Here is a 23,467-nt window from a genome sequence, read left to right as displayed (position 1 = left end):
CCAGCTTCCACATCTGTAACCCTAAAAAGTAGTGGCTATTTTGCAGTGACTTTTTTTCCAATGGACACTAATATATTTCCAGCAACATTATGGATGCTCAATAAACAGCATATAAAGCTAACGCTAGAATAGTTAATAATAACAATAGGAGTTTATACAGAGCAAAGACAAGCTTGAGCACCCAAAGAAGTTCACCCTGGAGGGTGCAGGAACCAGCAGGAGAACCCAGGCTGAGCCCAGAAGACAGAAATGTCCTTCAAACTCTGGGGCATTCTGCCCTGCCAACCTGTCTTCTCCCACTCTGTCACCCACCTCCTCCAGAAGCTCCAAAGGCAGCCTCATCGAAGCACTCCACCTCCTCTGAACAAGGCTTCCCTTTGCGTGACTGTCATCCACTCTGTCCACCAGGTAGGTCACATATCTCCTCCCTCCGGGACCTGCTCCCAGCACTTAAATGTCCACCCGAGCTCCCCGGGACCATTCCTCAACAGTTATGCCCCCAACAGGCTGTGCCCCCATTGCCCTGACCAGCCTGTGTTCTGGAAGTACATTTGTCTTTCAGGTTATACATGCGAGTTCCAGGGCCTTCCCTGGGGGTCCTGTGGGAAGGATCCGCCTTGCAATGCAGGGGACATTGGTTCAAACCCAGGTCTGGGAAGATCCCACACATCACGGGGCAACTAAGCCTGTGGGCCACAGCTACTGATCCTGTGCCCCAGAGCCTGGGAACCACAACTACTGAAGCCCAAATGCTCTAGAGCCCGTGCTCTGCAACAAGAGACGTCACCGCAAGGAGAAGCCTGAGCCCCGCCACCAGAGAGTAACCCCTGCTCTCTGCAACTAGAGAAAAGCTGGGGCAGCAAGGAAGACCCCGCACAGTTGGGGGGGAAAATGTGAGCTCTTTACAGGAAGGACATTCACTGAGGTTAGCAGAAAACATAGCAGAGAAGAGCATGGAATAGCATCTGTGGGACAAATCAGAGAAGGAATAAAACAAAACCAAATGCAAGAGAAATTTACATACACACTGATAAATAAATGAACCAATGGGTTGATTCTCTTATTTCCAATCAAATAGAAAGTTTCCCTGAGCACCTGGCACCAGCCCCTACTTAGGACTTAAGAGTCTGAAATGATTCATGGCTCTTAGTTTTAATGCAAGCCTGACTTCCTTCTGTGCTCGGTGCAGGAAATGCAAGGCTGTTCAATCCATCATGTTTAAGAAAATTCCAGAGAGGAGCCAACATCCGAGAGGGAGGCAGTCACTGATGGTGGCTCCACGGCAGAGGACACTCTATTTATCCTTCCAGAAGCCACAGTGTAAACAGGAGAGGCGGTGAATGCCAGCCGCGAGGCTCCCACCCAACGCGTCGAGGCTGGCATTTCAGACGCGCGCTGTGTTGTTGCCCCGTCCGTGAAGCTCAGGGATCCGACTCTGCCGACATCTGTCACTAGCTTCACAAAGGCAGCAATGACTCGGCTGGAGGCGGTGTTCCCACGTGGACCACCCACGAGATCTGGAAGCCCCCACTGTCAACCTTCTCACACACACGGATGGCCACCCTCCTCCCAGCCACCCTTTCAGCCAAAAATAGAGAGGAAGGGACTTAAAAACGATGTGAAATGATGTTTTGTGGAGGCTCCTGGGGGCCAAGAGGAAGGGGAGAACCAGCCTGCCTTGGCACTTTTTTTTTTTGCCACATGGCATGTGGGATCTTAGTTCCCCAACCAGGGAATGAAGCATTGGAAGCATGGAGTCTCAGCCACTGGACCACTGGGGAAATCCCAGCGTCGGCTCTTCTTAATGTAGAGCTGACGCCGTAGGCTCCTCCTCCTCTGGGACCACAGGTACCTCCAGGGTCGGTGCGTCCCACAAGGAGTGGTCTCTGCTGAGGCTTCGGCTGTCGGCTCACAGACCCACAGAGCCACGCAGGCCTTGGCGCTTAGAAAGCCCGACCCCCCGTGACACAGAAGAGAAAACCAGACCCCAGGATACACCGAGAGGCAGCCAGACACAGAGGAGGGGGCGAAGTTCGGTGACATCAAGGCCATGAACTGCCACAGCCACAGATCCTGGCCTTGATTCATTCCTGCTTTTGCGCAGGTGCCTTTTTCTCTGGCCCTCGGTGTTACCACCTGTGGATAGGGCTCCTGACTCCTTCCCAGCAGGGCTAGTGTGATGAATGGGAGAATTTATATGTAAAGTATACTAAGCACATACCGCGAAAGCCAGCCCTCAGAAAACACAAGTAGCTGCTACTGTTATTGACATGATTTCTATAGTGACAACAAATACTCAATAACAGTAAGGGAACGAAACAAGCCTTCCATCCAAGGTCAGCAATTCCTGCTGAGAAGTCACCAAGTTCTGTCTGACTCTTTGTGACGTCATGGACTGCAACACACCAGGCTTCCCTGTCCTTCACCAGCCCCCAGTGGTGTTTGCTCAAACTCAAGTTTACTGAGTTGGTGATGCCATCCAACCATCTCATCCTCTGTCATCCCCTTCTCCTCCCGCCTTCAATCAAAAGACCCAGCATCAGGGTCTTTTCCAATGAGTCAGCTCTTCCCATCAGGTGGCCAAAATATTGGAGTTTCAGCTTCAACATCAGTCCTTCCAATGAATATTCAGGGTTGATTTCCTTTAGGATTGACAAGTTTGATCTCCTTGTGATACTCCAATAAAAAGAAATGCCCAGATTTTTGTGGGCTAATAAATGTCACGATAGTTCTACAACAGCACGGCCTCGGCTGTGAGTCCCTGACCAGTGAGAAGGGGTCGATGAGCATCCTGGAAAATGGAAACCAGGGTTTTGCTGAGGACATGGGATCACAGGGAGTAAGGATGGAAGGTAAGACTCCAAAGGGACAAACACAGTGCAAGACCAGGCGGGGTGAAGGATTAGGGTGGTTACCTTCGAGTATGATACAGAAAAAACTTGAAATAGCAACCTTCACACTGGCGTGAATATTAATCTTTATAAAATGACGATGACAATGTGTTTTGGGGCATGAATTAATCATGAGCTTACACTTTTTAATTTTTAAAAACAAGCTTCCCTTTATAAATATCTCAGCAACACCTGCTCAGACTCCCTTTGTGGCCATGATGAGACCACTGGTTCAATCATTCTGAAAATGCTGATACTAACTAAAGGCTTCACATGTGTCAGCAATGGTACTAGGTACCAGGGAGACATGCGTGTGTAAGTCAGGAGTTCAAGAAAGGGAGAGAAGACAACTGATGATTATTCTGTGCTATGGTAAGTGCTGCAAGGGGATCATACAGGAAGTCTGTCCCAGGGCCATGGAGCTGGCCCACCCTTGCCTCACCTGTGTAAGAGGTGAGGGGACGGAGACCGTGTAACAGGACGCACATCTGTGAAGGCTGAGCACACGTGAGGTGCAGCTGCCAAGGTGAACGTCTCCCACTCAACCTGACATGTTTAACCACACATGAGGTGCTATTTGATATTTAAGGATGAAGGATGGGGGATCCTCTGGTGGCCCAGTGATTGAGAATCGCCCGCCAGTGCAGAAGACAACAGTTTCAATCCCTGGAAAGGAAGGACCCCACACGCCACTAAGCCCGTGAACCACAACTACTAAGCCTTCACGCCCTGGAGCCTGGGATCCACAGCAAGAGAAGCCCACACACCGCAAGTGGAGAATAGCCCCCACTCACCACATCTAGAGAACGTCCGGGCCGTAACAAAGACCCAGCACAGCCAAAAATAAGTAAACACAATCATATGAGAAAGAAGAAGGGCAAATAACAGTTCACACAAATATCACGCTTGATTAGACAGAGGAGCATGACAGAGCTGTCCCTGCAGGGAATGCAGGGGCAGCACCAGAGCCAGGCTCGCTAAGTCCTGCCTCTAAAGGCCACTCCCAGCTGGGGCCTGAGACTCACCCCATCCATCTCTCCCAACCTGCCAGCATTACACACACCCTGCTGATTTACAGAACATTCAAGACAGTTCATAATTCTCACCTCCTGGCTAGGGGAGAATGGCTACATGTATATGCATAGCCAAGTCCCTTTGCTGTCCACCCGAAACTACTACAACAGTTTTAACTGGCTGTCCTCCAATATGAAACAAAAAAAGCTCAGAAAATAATTAATCTATTAATTAAATAAATAATTCTCACCTCCCTATCTCCGCACAGACTATTCCACTGCCCTGACCTAACCTCAGAGAATTTTGAGCATTACTTTGCTAGCGTGTGAGATAAGTGCAATTGTGCAGTAGTTTGAACATTCTTTGGCATTGCCTTTCTTTGGGATTGGAATGAAAACTGACCTTTTCCAGTCCTGTGGCCACTGCTGAGTTTTGCAAATTTGCTGGCATATTGAGTGCAGCACTTTAACAGCATCAAATTGTCAACATCTGTCAGATCATAGAAAAAGCAAGAGAATTCTAGAAAAACATCTACTTCTGCTTTACTAATTATGCCAAAGCCCTTGACTGTGTAGATCACAACAAACTAGAAAATTTCTTCAAGAGATGGGAATACCAGACCACCTTATCAGCCTCTTAATAAATCTGTATGCAGGTCAGGAAGCAATAGTTAGAACTGGACATGGAAAACAGACTGGTTCCAAACTGGGAAAGGAGTATGTCAAGGCTGGATATCACTGTGCTTATTTAACTTAGATGCAGAGTACATCATGAGAAATGCCATGCTGGATGAAGCACAAGCTGGAATCAAGATTGCCAAGAGAAATATCAATAACCTCAGATACACAGATGACACCACCCTTATGGCAGAAAGTGAAGAGAAACTAACAAGTCTCTTGATGAAAGTGAAAGAGGAGAGTGAAAAAGCTGGCTTAAAACTCAACATTCAAAAACCTAAGATCATGGTATCCTATCCCATCATTCCGTGACAAATAGATGGAGAAACAATGGATACAGTGAGAGACTATTTTCTTGGGCTCCAAAATCACTGCAGGAAGTGACTGCAGTCATGAAATTAAAAGACACCTACTTCTTGGAAGAAAAGCTATGACCAACCTAGATAGCATATTAAAAAGCAGAGACATTACTTCGCCAACAAAGGTCCGTCTAGTCAAAGCTATGATTTTTCCAGTAGTCATGTATGGATGTGAGAGTTGGACTACAAAGAAAGCTGAGTGCCAAAGAATTGATGCTTTTGAACTGTGGTGTTGGAGATGGCTCTTGAGAGTCCCTTGGACTGCAAGGAGATCAAACCAGTCAATCCTAAAGGAAATCAGCCCTGAATATTCATTGGAATGACTGATGCTGAAGCTAAAGCTCCAATACTTTGGCCACCTGATGTAAAGAACTGACTCATTGTAAAAGACCCCGAGGCTCAGAAAGATTGAAGGCAGGAAGAGAAGGGGATGACAGAGGATGAGATGGTTGGATGGCATCACTGACTCAATGGACATGAGTTTGAGCCAGCTCTGGGAGTTGGTGATGGACAGGGAAGCCTGGCATCCTGCAGTCCATGGGGTTGCAAAGAGTTGGACGTGACTGAGCGACTCTCACTCACTCACTTCACTCAAGAAGAACTTATGCACCAGCTGCCCTCTGACATCAAACAGCCTAGCTGCTTGGGCCTCAGTCCCAACCCCTCTCCCGTCTTACTCACTACGGTCATCCTCTAATGATTAGAGCAGCTAATATTTACTGAGTGCTCCCTGGGTGTCAGGCCCAAATCTAAGATTTCCTGTATAACTAATTAATCCTCCCAACAGTCCCACTGGTAAATACTGCTATGGCCATTCCCATTTTATGGATCATGCACAGATAGGTTAAGCAACCTGCCTGAGGTCACACAGCTAAATAGAAAGCAAAATTTAGATCAGAATCAAGGCAGTGTGGTGGTGGTCCTGGCTGCTTGCTGCAGCACCTCCTGCAGGTACCACACAGGAAGGAGGGATGCTCACCGGTCCAACCCAGCACCAAGCCCAGGAGGCAGCTCAGGGTGCTCGGTGAGTAGAACGGGATATTGCTGCTTAATCACTAAGCCATGTCCAACCCTTTTGGGACCCCGTGGACTCTAACCCACCAGGATCCTTTGTCCGTGGGGATTCCCAGGCAAGAATACTGGAGTGGGTTGCCATTTCCTCCTCCAAGGGATCTTTCGGACCCAGGGATAGAACCCGCGTCTCCTGCACTGGCCGATGGATTCTTTACCACTGAGCCACCAGGGAAGCCTGAATAGGACTGGGTATTAATTCATTAATTGAAAGGAGTTGGATCACATATGGAAACCACCTTGCCTAGTCACACATTGAAATACAGTTTGGAATTTAAACCTCTCATTTGAATAAATATTTGCCTTTCCTGTCTCTGTAACAGTCTTTGCAAACTGCTCTTTCATCTCCTGGCCCCCAGCCCAGGAAGCCCTCCCACCCATTTGAGCTTCTACTCCCAACTTGCATGCACCTCTAGGCCTGCTTCAGAGAACTCTCTAGGCCAGAAGACTAAGCAGCACTTTGCTATGTGTGAAGACATTAGCTAAATGGGGTAATTCACACTAAAGTGTGAATGAAGCCAACAGTGGGAGGGGAGCAGGGAGGAGAAGGCATTTTAAGGTGGGAGCAGAGTAAATCCTCTACTTGTTGCAAGCACCTCAACTTTCTGGAACTCGAGGTAACCATGTACAGTCCTTATCAGGCTGCCCACCTTGATCCTCCCCCTCAAAGTCACAGAGCCAAGTTACTCAGTTGCCCTCTGGCATCGTATTTTTTCTGAGCCAAATGGGAAAAGAACAGTGTTTTAGAATTAGACCTGAGTTTGAACTCTCCACTTTTGAGCTTTGCAACCTTAGACAAGTAACCTAACATCTTCTGAGCCTCTAATTTCTTATCTGTAAAATTGGTCTGGAGAGAATTAGACCAGCCCAAGACAGTCCTGGCACAGGAGGGGGCAGTGCGCTGAGCGTGGCTTTCTCTTCCTTTTGCCAGTCTCACCCCTCATCTTTCCCCCTTCTCCAGGTCTCTGGAAAGGACTCTAAAATTACACCAAGTCACCTACATATGAATCTTCAAGTTGTGAACTCTCAAAGATCAGAACATGCGTTCACATGTCCAGTCATGTAAGTTAGTTCACATGTCTGGCACACACTTTCCAGGCATGCATCCTCTACAAGGCTGTGCTTTTGTGACCTTTACTGAACAGAATATGTAGAGAACAGTAGAACAGTATCTGTATTTCCAGCCCAGGATGTCCAGTAGCAAGTGTAAAAGGAGCGGTATACAGACAATTGTGTTAGCTGGGTACTTAGGCTAACTTTGTTGAACTTACAAACTGGACTTAAGAATGTGCTCTCAGAACAGAAATCGTTCACGTGTAGGGAACTTGCTGTACCTCATGGACTATGTTCTGAAGATATTCTTACCAGATGTTTCTTCCCCAAAGAATCTCTTGGTTCAGTACGCTTGGGAATCACCAGATTATGCAAGGTTAATTCTTGAGCCTGAAGAACTTCTCACAACCTTTAACACGATGCTACTTGCAGGAACTCTTCCAAAGCAAGGACTATGATGCTGATTTGTCCCCAAAATTATATTTTTTTTCCATTTATTTTTATTAGTTGGAGGCTAATTACTTTACATCATTACAGTAGTTTTTGTCATACATTGAAATGAATTAGCCATGGATTTACATGTATTCCCCATCCCAGTCCCCCCTCCCACCTCCCTCTCCACCCGATCCCTCTGGGTCTTCCCAGTGCACCAGGCCCGAGCACTTGTCTCATGCACCCAACCTGGGCTGGTGATCTGTTTCCCCCTAGATAATATACATGTTTCAATGCTGTTCTCTTGAAACATCCCACCCTCGCCTTCTCCCAGAGTCCACAAGTCTGTTCTATACATCTGAGTCTCTTTTTCTGTTTTGCATATAGGGTTATCGTTACCATCTTTCTAAAGTCCATATATATGTGTTAGTATACTGTAATGGTCTTTATCTTTCTGGCTTACTTCGCTCTGTATAATGGGCTCCAGTTTCATCCATCTCATTAGAACTGATTCAAATGAATTCTTTTTAATGGCTGAGTAATATTCCATGGTGTATATGTACCACAGCTTCCTCATCCATTCGTCTGCTGATGGGCAATGGTATTTTTCACAGAACTAGAACAAATAATTTCACAATTTGTATGGAAATACAAAAAACCTCGAATAGGCAAAGTAATCCTGAGAAAGAAGAATGGAACTGGAGGAATCAATCTGCCTGACTTCAGACTCTACTACAAAGCCACAGTCATCAAGATAGTATGGTACTGGCACAAAGACAGAAATATAGATCAATGGAACAGAATAGAAAGCCCAGAGATAAATCCACGAACCTATGGTCACCTTATCTTCGACAAAGGAGGCAAGGATATACAATGGAAAAAAGATAACCTCTTTAACAAGTGGTGCTGGGAAAACTGGTCAACCACCTGTAAAAGAATGAAACTAGAACACTTTCTAACACCATACACAAAAATAAACTCAAAATGGATTAAAGATCTAAATGTAAGACCAAAAATTACATTTTAAGAGTACGCTACATGCCATGAACATTGCTATCTACCAACAATGAACTTACTTCCTGAAACTTCGCTTACAGGCTGGACGGGTAGATGCATTAGTAGAAAATCCCCTTTTGCCTGAAAGGATAATTGTGATTTCAGTGTAGGGACCTCTGAATGGAAGTGAAGGCTCAGTGAGTATCCAGGGGCTGGAACCTTCAGGCGGTTTACTTTCCAGTCCCCACTGAGCCCATGCCAGGCATCTGCCCTCCTTCATGCCCACCCTTTGTTCCTTTCCGTTATTTCTGTGTATGCCTTGCAGAGTCTCTGATGTCCTGGGAAGCAGAGCAGAGTGTGAGACAAAATAAGTATCCACAATAATGATGGTTGAAAGGAAGGATGGAGGAATGAATGGATGGATAGATGGATGGACGGACAGATGGGTAGATGGATGGATGGGTAGATGAAAGGATGGACAGATGGATGGTTGGAAAGATGGATGAATGGATGGGCAGATGAGTAGATGAATGGATGGATAGATGGAGGAATGGATGGATGGGTGGGTGGATGGATGGATGGTGGATGGGTGGATGGATTATGGACAGATGGATGGATGGACAGATGGATGGATGGACAGATGGATGGATGGATAGATGGATGGATGGAAAGATGGATGAATGAATGGACAGATGAGTATATGGATGGATGGAAGAATGGATGGATGGGTGGGTGGATGGATGGATGGATGGATGGATGGATGATGGATAGATGGATGGATGGAGAAGAGACAGAATGATATGAGAGTCAAAGTGCTAAACAAGGATTCATACCACCCACATTGAAACCCAGATCTTCTATGAGCATATATATGCCTGTGACTCCATCTCTCTATTTATGAAACGAGTGACCTGCATGAGTCAGTGGAGACCATGGGGCATGTGATGGACCAGAGAACAGCACCCCAAGCCCCAGTGATGGTGGCTTTTGAGCTAAGTAGACCTGGAGCTGCCCAATCTATTTTCCAACAGAAAGGACAGACATCTTCTTTACTAGGTTAAATCTCCTGACATCAATTGTTGGAAATGAATTTAATAATTTTCAAAACCATCTGCAGTCCAAACAAATTCCATCTGTGGAACGTGTTTGTCGCACTGGTCACCAGCTCATGAGATGTGGAGCAGATAGTCATGAGCCAGTGTTTATTCAGTGGCCGCCGAGGGCCAGGTGTCTGTGTGCTTTACCACATCACATTCAACCTTCCACCAATTCTGGGAGTGGCTACGATCATTATCCCCACTTGACAGATGAGAGGACAGAGGCTCGGAGAGGCTAAGAAGTAACTTCCCTGTCGTCAGAGAACAGGGTCGGCGCTGGGTGGCCTGGGAGAGCCTCCTCCTGTGAATGGCACAGAAGCTCATGTTCCTTGTCCTTGGCATCAGCTCTCATTCAACCCCACGGCAGCCCTGAGAGGTTCCAGCTTTCCTGGTGAGTCCACTGAGGCTCAGAGAGTCCCCAGAGGAGTGCAGGCAGGCCCCAACTCAGGTCTGTGCAGCTGGAAATAGCGGCGCCACAGTTAGCTGCAGGCTGTGCACATAGAGCTTCCCTGTGGCTCAGGGGGTGAAGAATTCGCCTGCAATGTGGGAGACCTGGGTTCGATATCTGGGTAGGGAAGATCCCTTGTTGAAGGGAATGGCTACGCACTCCAGTATTCTGGCCTGGAGAATTCCGTAGACTGTATAGTCCATGGAGTTGCAAAGAGTCAGACACAACTATGTGACTTTCACTGTGCACATACAAAGAAACTGGTACTTCATGCAATTTCCTGAAAGATGGGGGAAGGAAGCACATATAACCATTTAAGGACAATCATTTAACAGCATGGTACAATTAGGTCATTATGACCCTTCTCAAGATTTTCATTTTCCCCTATTTCTCTGCCTTTCTCCACCGTACTCTTTTTAAACTACCCCCACTGAACCAGAAGGACATTCCTGATGTAGTAAGTTAATGCCTTTGCCTTCCTCTGTGGGCCCATGTCTGCAAGGGAAACATGCTCCGAATCCCAAGTGCTATTTATCTAATAAGACTGCAGTTACCTTAGTTATATTTCAGTGTCTCCACTTATCCAAGAAATGTGCCTGCACCTGCCATATCTCTGCTTCTCTAGCCACCTCATGGTCTCTGGGTCCTGTAAGGAATTCCCCCCAGAACAGCCAGCCCCCAAACAGAAGGAGCCTGGCGGGGAGATGGCACACCCGCTGGGTTAGCATGGAAGGTCTTCTCCTACTTTGCATTGCAGATGTGTTCCACACCAAGCCAGACAGAACTCAGAAGCCAAAGGAGCACTAATGTGGTTCTGGGGCAGGGGCAGGTGAGGCTCAGACACACTTGAGCTTCCGCATCTGGTCTCTGCCACTCACCACCTGGATGGCCTGGCCATCACCTGACCTCGCTGAGATACAGTCCTGTTAGATTTCAGGGTTTGGATCGGTGCAGTACAATGATGAATGTCATCCTCCCAGGCCCCAGGTGGGTCTCCTTGGGATCAGGTCTCATTTACTCAACAAACATTTACAGAGCGCACATTCTGTGCCAAACAGTACGCTTGGCACTGGACACTCGAACATGAAAGTGGATTGTTGGTCCCTGTGCTTTGTGGGGAGAAAGCAGGAAAATTCTGACTCACAAAGACTTTGATCTTAACCCGTCTGCTACTTAATAAAAAGACAAATTTAGGCAGATGATTTAACTCTGCAGCACCTCATTTTCAGTATTTGCACAAAGAGAATAGTTACCTTTTCCCATTTGCCTGTGATGACTAAAATAATACAGGTTAAATCCCTACCATGGTCTTTGGATCACAGCCAGTGCTTTACAAATCAAGGCAGTTATTCAACTGATAACTTGTGAACAGGATGCAGAGTATCAGGGCTTCAACATCAGTATCCCTGGTGAAAATTCATATCATTTATTTTTCTGTTTAAGGACCTCAGTTTACCCATCTGTGCAATGGAACGACAGTTCTGCCTCCTGAAAAGAACCCAGGCTTTGGGGGCAGACTTGCACCAGAAGGCCAGCTCTGCCCCTTAATTGGGCAGTGTGACCTTGGGCTCTGACCTCTGAGGGCTCCTCTCACAGGCTTCTAAATCCTGTGTGTGTCCTTGACCTTGTGTCCATAAGGGAAGAATAGTGGCCAGCATGTGGCAGGCTCCATTATCACTGAGAGTGAATAAAGGAGAAAAAGTGATAAAATTAAAGACAGCCACTTTACAGCTCTGCTATAAAAGACCATATGAACTAGCGAACACTCACTCTTGATTCTTTTCAGTCTCCATCTAAACTACCAAGTCCCCAGGACACAGGGATGGGGCGGGGAGGATGAAAAGGGGACTAGAGCCTGAGCAGATTCAGCTTGTCCTTCCTCCACAGCATCCAACACAAGTCCTTAGATACTGTCAGTGCCGCTACTGCTGTTTAGTCACTAAGTCGTGTCTGACTCTTTGCAACCCCATGGATGTAGCCTGCCAGGCTACTCTGTCCATGGAATTTGCTCGGCAAGAATACTGGAGTGGTTGTCATTTCCTTCTCCAGGGGATGTTCCCAACCCGGGGATCCAACCTGCATCTCTCTCTTAGGTAGACTCTACCACTGAGCCACCTAGCATTCCCAGACACCGTTAGTGAGGGCTCTGTAAATAGTCTGTGGGTGCACTCAGTCATTTATTCAAACCTCACAGCAACTTTCTGGATAACAACTATTGCACTGGAGAACTTGAGGTCCATGGCAGAAGTGCAGATTCGAACACAGATTTTCCTCCACGAGCCTCCCCTCTGTCCACCTTGGCGCACACGGGAGAACATCACCCAGAGCCGAAGGTGCTCTGACTCGGCTTGCCCCGTCTCCCCACCCAGAGAGCATCAGCAGGAGCCCATCTTGTTCCCTGGCCCTGGACCTACTGCCAGCCAGCACCTCCCTCACGTAGGGGGCACATGGCTCATTCAGTCACGTAACCAGAGCATCTGCAGAAACACACCAAACACATATCCAAGGTGTCCTTGGCTGAGTTGCCCCAGATCCCGGCTACCTTGTGCCTGAGCCAGGGCGTACAGTTCGCACTCTGGTTTGGAGAGCAGGGTGGTTAATCACCCCCGACCTGGAGCTGCCCGAGAATCAGCAAGCTGTTCCAGGAGACTGAGATCACAGGTGTGCATCTGTGATCCTACGTGGGGCCCGGCTCTGTGACAGGTGAAATGTTTCTGGGAAATCCGGAGCCAGAGAGCCGGAGTGCCAAGTTCCACAGTGAGGATGGATCTCGAAAACATTAAAGCCAGAAACAAAAAGGTCACGTACTGAATGATCCCATTCATAGGAAACATTCGGGACAGACATATGCAGAGAAGGCAGTGTGGGGTTTCCAAGCACTGGGGAGGGACGTGGTGGTGAGTGATGCTAAATGAGCAGAGGCTGCCCCTTTAGGGCAGTGACGGTGTTTTGGCACTAAAGGGGAGGCTTGCATGACTCTGAATGTGCTCAGGGCCACTGAATTGTACACTTCAAGTTGCAACATTGATGTTTTGTGAATTCTGTCTCAGTTGAAAAGATATCATCTCCAGTAGCACACACACTTGTCCTAGGCAACTCACCTATCCAACGGCTCAGTAAACATTGCTTCATTCTGAAAATAACTCATAATTTTCTTATGTCTTAGCTCTGACGTCAAGGCTGCCTGCCCCTCCTGGATTCTACTTCCTGTGGTTTAGAATCCACAGATTAAGCCTCCTTCTCCCACAGGACAGGGCTTTAAGAGTCTGACACCAGAGATCATGTCCTAAGAGCATTTTCTTCTGAAGATGACACATGCTGGGATCTTTCAGCCCCAGACAAGAGAGAGGTGCTGTCAACAACCCTTGCTCACTGCACCCCCAAGTGTCTTCTGGACCAGCTGAGGAGGCCCGCTCCCTCCCCTGGACACAGCATCTAAGAGCCGCAGCCCCGCATGCCTCTACCCATCCTTGCCTCAGCGTGGGGTTCTCCTGGACCTCAGCCTGCCCGTCTTCATCAGCTCCAGACAACACAGCCTGGGAGCGAGGATCTGCACCTCTGCTCTTCAAGGACTGTGTGATGCTGGGTCAGCTACTTGACATCTTCTCTAAAACAGGGAAAGACCGCCATCCTGCACCCACCAGGGCAGTGAGGAATCACAGCACAAGACACTCCAGCGTGTAAGTGCGGAGGCACCGACTGGCTTTTCAAGGGTATAAGGGACATCTGTAGCCAAAAGGATGCTGCTGAAAATATTAATAGCGGTTCTCCTATGGGTTCTCCTATTAAATCTGCTCAACTTAACCTCGTTACCTTCCTTCCCCATGCCTGCAGGCCTCGGGGAGCTAGTAACAGATGCTCTCACTGCACAGAAGAGTGAGCCATGGGTTTTACTAGAAATCAGTCAAGTTCAGAGACTCCAGAGGGAGGGGTCCAGCTTATCAACCTGCAGACCCAACCTCAGGGTGCGGACTGAAGTCTTGACTGGGGGACAGGGCAGATGTGAGAGGGTCGTGCAGGTAGGGTGGGGGAGAGGGTGGTGCAGGGAGCAAAGAATGGGTGGACGACATCACCCAAGTCTGGGAGCAGGGCTTTCATTCATCTTAAAGCAGCATGTTAATGTGACTATTTTAAATGTGTAGTGAAAAGCTTTCTGGAGAAGCCATGGAAAATATGCTATTGAAACGTCTGCACTCAGACCCTGAGAGAAAGTGCCAAACATGCTCTGTGCTCAGTGCCCACTGACAGGCCCCACCTGGCCCTGTCTCCAGCCTCTTTCCCTCGACTCATCATCCAGTCAGTTCCTTGGGGTACTCTTGTTCAAAGACAGACTAGGAGCACGCTATGCACTTTCTTACTAGAACTTGAGCCCGGTTCCTCCAGACTCTGGAACAGTTCATTCTACCATACTCCCTTGCTGTGGGTATTTTGTCTCAAACTCCCTATCAATAGAAGAATAACAGGAGCAACTGATGCCAACTAAATAACAGAAGAATTGATGCCTTTGAACTGTGGTGTTGGAGAAGACTCTTGAGAGTCCTTTCAACTGCAAGATCAAACCAGTCAATCCTAAAAGAAATCAACCCTGAATATTCATTGGAAGGACTGATGCTGAAGCTAAAGCTCCAATATTTTGGCCACCTGATGTGAAGAGCTGACTCACTAGAAAAGACCCTGATGCTGGGAAAGATTGAGGGCAGGAGGAGAAGGGGACAACAGAGGATGAGATGGTTAGATAGCATCACCAACTCGATGAACATGAATCTGAGCAAACTCCAGGAGATAGTGAAGGACAGGGAAAGCCAGTGTGCTCCACTCCATGGGGATCCCAAAGAGTCAGACACAACTTAGTGACTGAAAAACAACAACAAATAGGGGCAATACTAATATCTGTTTAAAGAAACATCCATTTAGGACCTACCACATACCATCATCTTAAGGAACCTGTGTGCCTTTATTTTCCAGGGAACATCCCAGTTAACATCTACTGTCCTGGCAGAATTGTTAACAGGTCCTCACTCAGGCTCCGAAGTGACCAGATATGAACAAGACATGCTCTGGTCCATGGCAACCCCCTAAGAGATACCTCATGATGGCATGATCACTGCCCATTTACAAAGAATGCGATGGAGGCTCAGACAGATGAATTATTTCAGCCAAGTGTCAGAGGATTCAATCTAGTTGGTCTGAAATAGAGGCTGAGTGCTAATCTCTCCCCCAATCCTTTTCTCTCAATATGAGTGGTTTTCAGATAGTACACCTAAAACCCAGGGCAGGGGAGAACCCATTCTTAGAACTCATCAAGGGAATTAAGGGTAACCAAGTAGGTGGAACTCAAAGATTCTCCCACCCCTACTACTGTCAGCAGATCAAGCCTCTTCTCTCTATTTTACAGAGGGGGAGGGAGGACTTTTGTAGGAGTTCCTTGGGGGAAAAGTCTATTAAACTCCCCTCCCATCCAGGCTGCCACATAACATTGAGCAGAGTTCCTTGTGCTATATACAGTAGGGAGGGGAGTTTGAGGTTTTTCCAGTAGTCATGTATGGATGTAAGAGTTGGACTATAAAGAAAGCTGAGTGCTAAAGAATTGATGCTTTTGAACTGTGGTGTTGGAGAAGACTCTTGAGAGTCCTTTGGACTGCAAGGAGATCCAACTAGTTCCTCCTAAAGGAAATCAGTCCTGAATATTCATTGGAAGGACTGATGCTGAAGCTGAAACTCCAATACGTTGGCCACCTGATGCAAAGAACCGACTCATTGGAAAAGACCCTGATGCTAGGAAAGATTGAAGCAGGAGGAGAAGAGGATAACAGAGGATGAGATGGTTGGATGGCATCACTCACGCAATGGACATGAGTTTGAGTAAACTCTGGGAGTTAGTGATGGACAAGGAGGCCTGACGTGCTGTGGTCCATGGGGTCACAGAGAGTCAGACACGACTGAATGACCGAACTGAACTGAACTGGGGAGTTTGGGCAAGAATGGATACATGTATATGTATAGCTGAGTCCCTTTATGTCCACCTGAAACTCATATTATTAATCAGGTATACTCCAATACAAAGTAAAAAGCTTAATAAGATAAATAAAAAATAAACAGAATTTCAATTTTGCTTACTGAGGGCCTGGAACAATGCTGGACACACTGGGTCCCCAATAAAGGCTTACCAAACAAACAGATGAACTATAATCAATATCCAGTAATTTCCCAGGCTGATGCTTACTCTGAACATGACTGACACAGACTTCACATTCATAGCAAAGTTCACTACCAAAATATTCAAGTCAGAGTCATCCAACCCTGACTGCAGAGGGTACCACATGGAAAAACAACAGAAGTCCTAATCACAAAGGAATCCTTGAGGTCACCTGACCTTGCAAGTAAAAAGTATGCCCTTGGCAAGGTTACAAAGCAAAGCAAAGCCATGAACACATATCATTATTTGCTGAAACTACCTAGTAAACCACATACTTTTTATTTTCTCCTGAAAACTGGCCTTTAATCAGCATCCATCGTCTCTGACCCTCCAGTGCCTGGAAGGGCATCATTATATTTATCCCAGGGCATAGACAATCCTCGTTTGCTTGTCTTCCCCATCAGGCCAGAAGCCTCGGGGGCTTGGTTTTTTCATGACTAATTCCTCTGGGGCTCTGAAGAGTACTTAGCGCTGTGTAAAGATTCAATAAATATCAGATGGCTGGATGGAGGTTTGGGGCTTCCCAGGTGGCACGAGAGGTAAAGAACCTGCCTGACAGTGCAGGAGACATAAGAGATGAGGGTTCAACCCCCGGGTCAGGAGGGCATGGCAACCCACTTCAGTAGTCTTGCCTGGAGAATCCCATGGACACAGGAGTCTGGTGGGCTACAGTCCTTAGGGTTGCACAGAGTTGGACACAGCTGAAGCAATTTAGCACGCACGCACAGATGGGTGTTTGGGGTGAACGATTTCCCCTGTGCTGGCTCTCTTTGGAACGCAGGTTCAGGAGTTCTGGGTGCATCGCAAGACTTGGCGGGGATTCTGTGTGCTGTGCCGCACTTAGTCACTCAGTCGTGTCCGACTCTGTGTGACCCCGTGGACTGTAGCCTGCCAGGCTCCTCTGTCCATGGGATTCTCCAGGCAAGAATACTCGAGTGGCTTGCCATGTCCTCCTCCAGGGGATCTTCCCAAACCAGGGATCGGACCCAGGTCTCCCACATTGCAGGCAGATTCTTTACCATCTGAGCCACCAGGGAAGGCCAAGAATACTGGAGTGGGCAGCCTATCCCTTCTCCAGGGGATATTCCCGATCCAGGAATCGAACTGGGATCTCCTGCATTGCAGGCAGATTCTTTACCAACTGAGCTACCAGGGAAGCCCAGGCTGGCATTCTGCTTGAGGTCAAAAGGAAGGCTGGCTAATCCTGAAGCCAGAGATATCACAGCTAGGATGGGACTCGAGGAGAACCTGAGTGTCTCGGACCAGGAACCCATGCGGCCATTTACCCAGAGCCCATCTAGAATGGCATGCTGCCTGTTACCAGTTCTGGAATGGCTGGGGAACAGGATACAGTTCCGAAGATCAGAGAGCAGGTGGTGGACCTGAAACCCGGTCATTTCCACAAGGCTGACGCATTTCCCTGGTTTATCACAGGCTCACCTGCCATCCACCACCTCTGGATGGAAGTAGGAGGAAGGGAAGAAAGAGAGGAGGAGGACGGGGAGAGATGCGTCAGGGAAAGTAGGTCAGACGCCCACTCTTCCAGCAGAACCCCAAATGTGGAGACGATGCTTCCAACCTGAGGAATCCCCTCTGATTCCTTAGCATGCTGCCGCTCACCTGGTGTTTAAACTCCCAGAGAAAGGGAATTTCTACCTTACAAGGCCGCCATGGCCATTTCCCCCCAAGGCTACTCAGTCTCACTCCACACTTATGGGCAGGACTCTTTCCCCTAACTTTAGGTACCTCCCTATCCCACATTCTAAGGTGCCCTAGACATGGGTCCCTGTTTTAAGAAGTTTGAGAAATGCTGTCTAAGATGAAGAATTGAAATGTTGCTGGACTATGTGCAGTTTGCTGTCAAAGTCTGGTAAGTTTGCAGAAACTAAGCCATCAGCCATGTCGAAACCTCTGATGACATTTCACAGTGCTGAGTGGGCAAGCTGGCGATTTAGGAAACTCACAAAATGTTTGAGGTCCAAAGAAAGACCTCTTAGTCTTCTAAGATTATCTAACTGAGCATATTTTTATGAAATTTTGAGCCTGGATGCTCTTTTATATATGAAATATTTGTTGGCGTTATATCAAAGGAGGTTTCCATGCTCACCCAAGTTTAGGAGAAACTGGGTTAGGCAGCTGTCAAGACTGCAGGACTTCTCAGAGCCTTTAATAGGACAATTTCCACTGTGACAACCCAAGCAAATCTAGTACAAGGTATCTTTCTACCTTCCTTGAGTACGATAATCCTATTTTGTGGGTTATCACCTGGAATAATAGACTACAGTCCACTTCTTGAGAAAAGCTATTAAATAATATGGTTGAATTCCTATTAAAGATAAGGAAATCCTCATTTACCAGCTTTGCAACCCAAAGACACCACAGACACTTTCAGAGCCTTGGCTGCCTCCTTTGAATTCCCACCTACAGCTCCAGACAGAAGAGGAATAACTATAAATCAGGAGCAAGCACGCAGGAGCCCGTGGCACTCTCATCGCCCTTCTTCCCTGAGTGGCAGCCACACACTTGCAAGGGACCCATCTGTTCACCAGCCCAGGCTCTGAGCCGAATGTTGGTCCCAGAGACATCTGCACATCTATTTTCCCAGCCTTCAACAAAAAGAAAGAAAAATGGCCTTTTAACCCCAGCTGACACAGCGCTGGAACCTGGAAAGTCTAAGGAGGCCAGTCTTTCTAGTGAATGCAGTGTTTTTTTCCTGCAGAGGTCATGACCAATTGCATTTCCTTTCTCAGGAGCTGGGTGATGGATGTGGCTGACGGACAAGAAGTATCACCTCTGGGTGATGCGTTTTAGGGGAAAACCTTGCAAGTGAACTCACCTCATCACTTCTGAGCACCGCCTGGCTTAGGTGGATCTTCACAGAAAGTAGAGCTCTGGGAAGCCAGGCTTGGTTTTCCTGGGTGAGCTCTGTCTTTCACAGATATTTATATTGTTCAGAGGCCAGTCAAGGGGCTTAAAAGTAGTTATTGAGTGCTTACTATGTGTGTGTCCCCAGCATGAGTGTGTGTGTGTGTGTGTGTGTGTGTGTGTGTGTGTGTGTGTGTGTTAGGGAGCATTGGCAGAAGCTCTCCAAACAAAAGGGTTCTCGTGCACAGAGAAAAAGAAAGAACAGTCAAGGGCAAACTCCTCATTCATAGGGGTTTTAGGAGCCTGCAGACTCAGGATTACCTGGAACATTTCCTTTCAGACACAACCAACCTTTCCTGTGGGGGTGACACATACAGGATATTTCTGAAATTGTTCTAGGTCCTGTAAAGCCTGGATACTGACACATCAGGGGTCTATCATTTCATTTGGGAAACAGAATGCACATTCAGGAAGCAAACACGGTGGGAACGTAAACAGGTGCAGCCATCATGGAAAACAGCATGGCGGTCCTTCAAAAGGTAAATCCAGAGCCAACATATTATCTAGCAATCCCGCCTCGGAGGATTCCTACGAAAAGGGTTCTGCTGCTATGAGAAATAAAGTTCCCTCACAGTGTTACATAAAGATTATTTGATTTAAACCTTACCACAATCCAAAAAGGAATAGGGCTTTTTATAACAATCCAAACAAGAATAGGGCTTTTCAGCCCATTCTACAGATGACAAAACTGGATGCCAGACAGCGGAAGAGACTTCCAAATGCCAGTGGAGACCCAGGCTGGACCCTGTGCTCAGGACACAGTGACCCCGAAACACTTCTCCCTTCAACGCATTCTACACACCCCTCTGGGGCTCTCTCTACCCATTCCCTTCCCAGAAGATATATAATCCTCAACAACCACCCAGACATTCATTAAAAAAAAATCCTGAGTTTTGATTAGCACAGGGCAGAAGTCCTCAACTGGAAGGAAAGGCCATTTTTTTTCTGGCAATATCTGGAGGTATTCTGGGTTCTTACACCTAGAGAGAGTCACTGGCATCTAGTGAATAGAGGCCTGAGATGCAACTAACTGCAATACGGTAGTATAAAGGTTGAGAAATTCTGGGTAGAGTGTATACAGTGAAAATTATAGGGAGTTCCCTGGTGGTCCAGTGGCTAAGATTCCAGGCTCCCAATGCAGGTGGCTCAGGTTTGATCCCTGGTCAGGGAACTGGATCCCACATGCCTCAAGTAAGAGTTCACATGCTGCAACTAAAGATCCCACATGCTACAACTAAGAGAAGCCAAATAAAACAATGCACATTTTTTAAAAAAGAAAATTATATGCCAAGAAAATTCTGCATTGTTTTGTGTTTTTATATATTAAGCTAACCAGTCTTCAAAATGGCATTATGAGATGAGTAAAAACACTATTCTGTTTAAGTGGAGGAAATGGAAAGCTGAGAGTTGACTATAGTTGCTCTGGATCATAGAACGGAGATGTACACCCTAAAGTCCAGCCTCAGGGGTGCACGCACTCTAAACTGCTCTTCACAGTGGAAGAAGACACTGCCTGCCTTTTATTCTGGTGGTGGAAGCGGGAGGTTCCTCAGCAGACAGAGTAGATCCAAGGCCAGGATGACTGGGGTGTCGCCTGGTACAGCCACAGTGCCCGTAGCATAGCTGGAGAAAGCAGAAAGCAATGGGGCTGAAGTTATCAGGATGGGCTCCGGGCCCAGGAAGGGCCAAAAGGCCTCTGGGCTGATGTCCTCAGTGGTATAAGAGGATCATGTCCCTGGGACAACTGTAAATATTGAACGCAATAGAGTCTGTGTGGCAGGCAGCCTCTAAGATGGCCCCAGGAACCCCATCTCCCGGGATCCATGCCCTTGTGGATCCTCCCCCAAGACTACAAACATCCTGGTTCCACTCTGCTTGTCCTCTCCTGTTCTGTCAGATAAACACACCGTGGGGTCGTAAGCTGCCCCACAGCAAGGACCGGCCATAAAGGGACTGAGGGACATCCCCAGCCAACAGTCTGTGGGACCCCAACCCTGCCAATGCCCCTCTGAGTGAACCGGCAGGGGACTATCCTTAGAAGGACCGCAGCCCCGGACAGCACCTTAGTGGCGCCCGGGTGAGAGACCTGGGCTAGACTCCCCGGCTGAGCCACGACACCCACCTGACTCATGGGCACTGAGATCATACACATTTGCTCTTTCAAGCTGATAACCTTTGTGCTAATTTTTTTCACAGCATAGAAAACTAATACAGCATGCCTATCAGATGCTTTCTGCGGGCTGTTTCAGACCCTCTTGGCCTCACCCAGCTCTGATTCCAACCATCTCAGGGTGGACTGAACTGTTTGGGCTCCAATCACCTTCATGCACGTAGGTGGAATCTGATCTCATCTTGCCTGATTCTTAAAAAAAAACAACTTTAATTCAATAAAGGACATGGAAAACCCATAGCTGTAATGAAACTCAGTAAGTAAACCCTGAAAACCTTCTCTATACAGACACGAACAAAGGAAGGATGCCTGCTTTTGCCACTTCTATTCAACATAGTATAGCAATTCCTAGCCAGAGCAATTAGGCAGGAAAAAGAGATATGAAGCCATCCACATATGGAAGGACAGAGTAATATTTTCTCTGTTCACAAATGTCATTACCTTGTATGTAGAAACCACTACAGTTCATCACACATATAAACACACACACATACACAAACAGCAGGATACACACACATTTTCAGAGCAATTAAATGAATATAGCAAAGTTGCAGATACAAATCAACATGCAAAATCATTTGTTTTTATACACTAACAATGAACAATGCAAAAAGGAATAAAATTTATAGAAGTAACAGAACCAATGAGGCAAAACACCTGTATATACACATACATATAAAGATACATATATACACACATGCATATACACATACAAAGATACATATATACATATGCACACATATATACACAAACATACATACATGCATGATGAGACAGATTTTGCTCACTTTGCCTGAGTCTTACCACACCCCTCCTCCTCCCACCTGCTTGACCTCAGGCATATCCAGTCTGGAAGGGCAGGCAAGTTACTCAGCTGGGGAACAAACCTTGACTACAGGCAGGCAGGAACAATGGATGAATAGTCTCCTCTCCCCCGCCACCCAGGATGGACATCAGAGATGCAATGCAAGCTGGCCCTCAGGTGAAGCTCTATGGGCCCGTGGGAGTGTGGAACCACTGGGGGTAGAGCTGGCTGCAGGCATCACCTGCACAGGCTGGCCCTCCTTCCTTGGAATCACTCTCCTAAGAACGGTGGGCACACAGGCCCGTGTCTCTAGCTCTGCCTTCCGGACCAGCTGGGCTGAGATAGACAATGCCTAGCACAGAGGGAGGCGCAGTCAATGGGAACTATTGAGCCTTCTCTCTCTCTGGCTGGGCGACCCCAACTGTGTTCCTTTGACTTTGAAAGTTTCACAAGTCCATAGGTTTTATTTCGCTCTCACAGCCTCTCACCTTCCTGGGGCCCGAAGCTCTTGGGCAATGAACAAGTTGTGAAATCACATTAATGAAGAGTTTTCATCTTAACTCTCTCCTTCCTGTGTCCCCGCCTTCTTTCCGCACCACCCCCACCCTTGTCCTTCCCGCCTTGTTGATACTTCCCAGCTTAGCTTTCCTCCATCTCACCATCTGTTCATACTTCCAAGTCTTTGCTCATCTGTTCCCTCTGCTTCCCTCCCACCTTATGCTTAATTCTTTTAAGATTTTTTTTTGATGGACCATTTTCAAAGCCGCTACTGAATTTGTTACGACGTTGCTTCTGTTTTGTGTTTTGGTCTATTTTGGTCCAAGGCATGTGGGATTTTAGCTCTCTGACCAGGGATCAAATGGCACTCCCTGCATTGGAAAGTGAAGTCTTAACCACTGGAACTCCAGTGAAGTTCCTAGTTAATTCTTTTCTTAAGTTTAATTTTTAATTTCAGGACAATTAGTTTACAATATTGTGATGGTTTCTGCCACACCTCAAGATGAATCAACCATGGTACACATATGTTCCCTCCCTTTTAAGCCTCCCTCCCACCTCTCTCCCCATCCCACCTTTCTAGGTTGTCACAGAGCACCAGCCTTGGGTTTCCTGCGTCATACAGCAAATTCCCACCATATCTACTTCATATATGGTAATCTATACGTTTCAATGCTACTGTCTCAAATCAACCCACCTTCTCCCTCCACCGCTGTTTCCAAAAGTCTGTTCTGTTTCCGTTGCTGCCCTGTAGGTAGATTCCTCAGTACCATCTTTCTAGATTCCACATATATGCGCCAATATATACTATTTGTCTTTCTCTTTCTGACTTACTTCA

General features: G+C 47.2%; 1 protein-coding gene across 5 annotated transcripts in view; it reads right to left on the bottom strand.

Moving 5' to 3' along the window:
• The window catches only part of FAM135B (family with sequence similarity 135 member B), a 258,917-nt gene that overhangs the window by 162,132 nt on the left and 73,318 nt on the right, over nt 1-23,467 (bottom strand). The window lies entirely within an intron of this gene.

Source organism: Odocoileus virginianus, chromosome 15, assembly GCF_023699985.2.
Source record: "Odocoileus virginianus isolate 20LAN1187 ecotype Illinois chromosome 15, Ovbor_1.2, whole genome shotgun sequence".
NCBI lineage: Eukaryota > Metazoa > Chordata > Mammalia > Artiodactyla > Cervidae > Odocoileus > Odocoileus virginianus.
The sequence above is the reverse complement of the archived record's forward strand: the minus strand, read 5'-3'. Positions and strand labels throughout refer to the sequence as shown.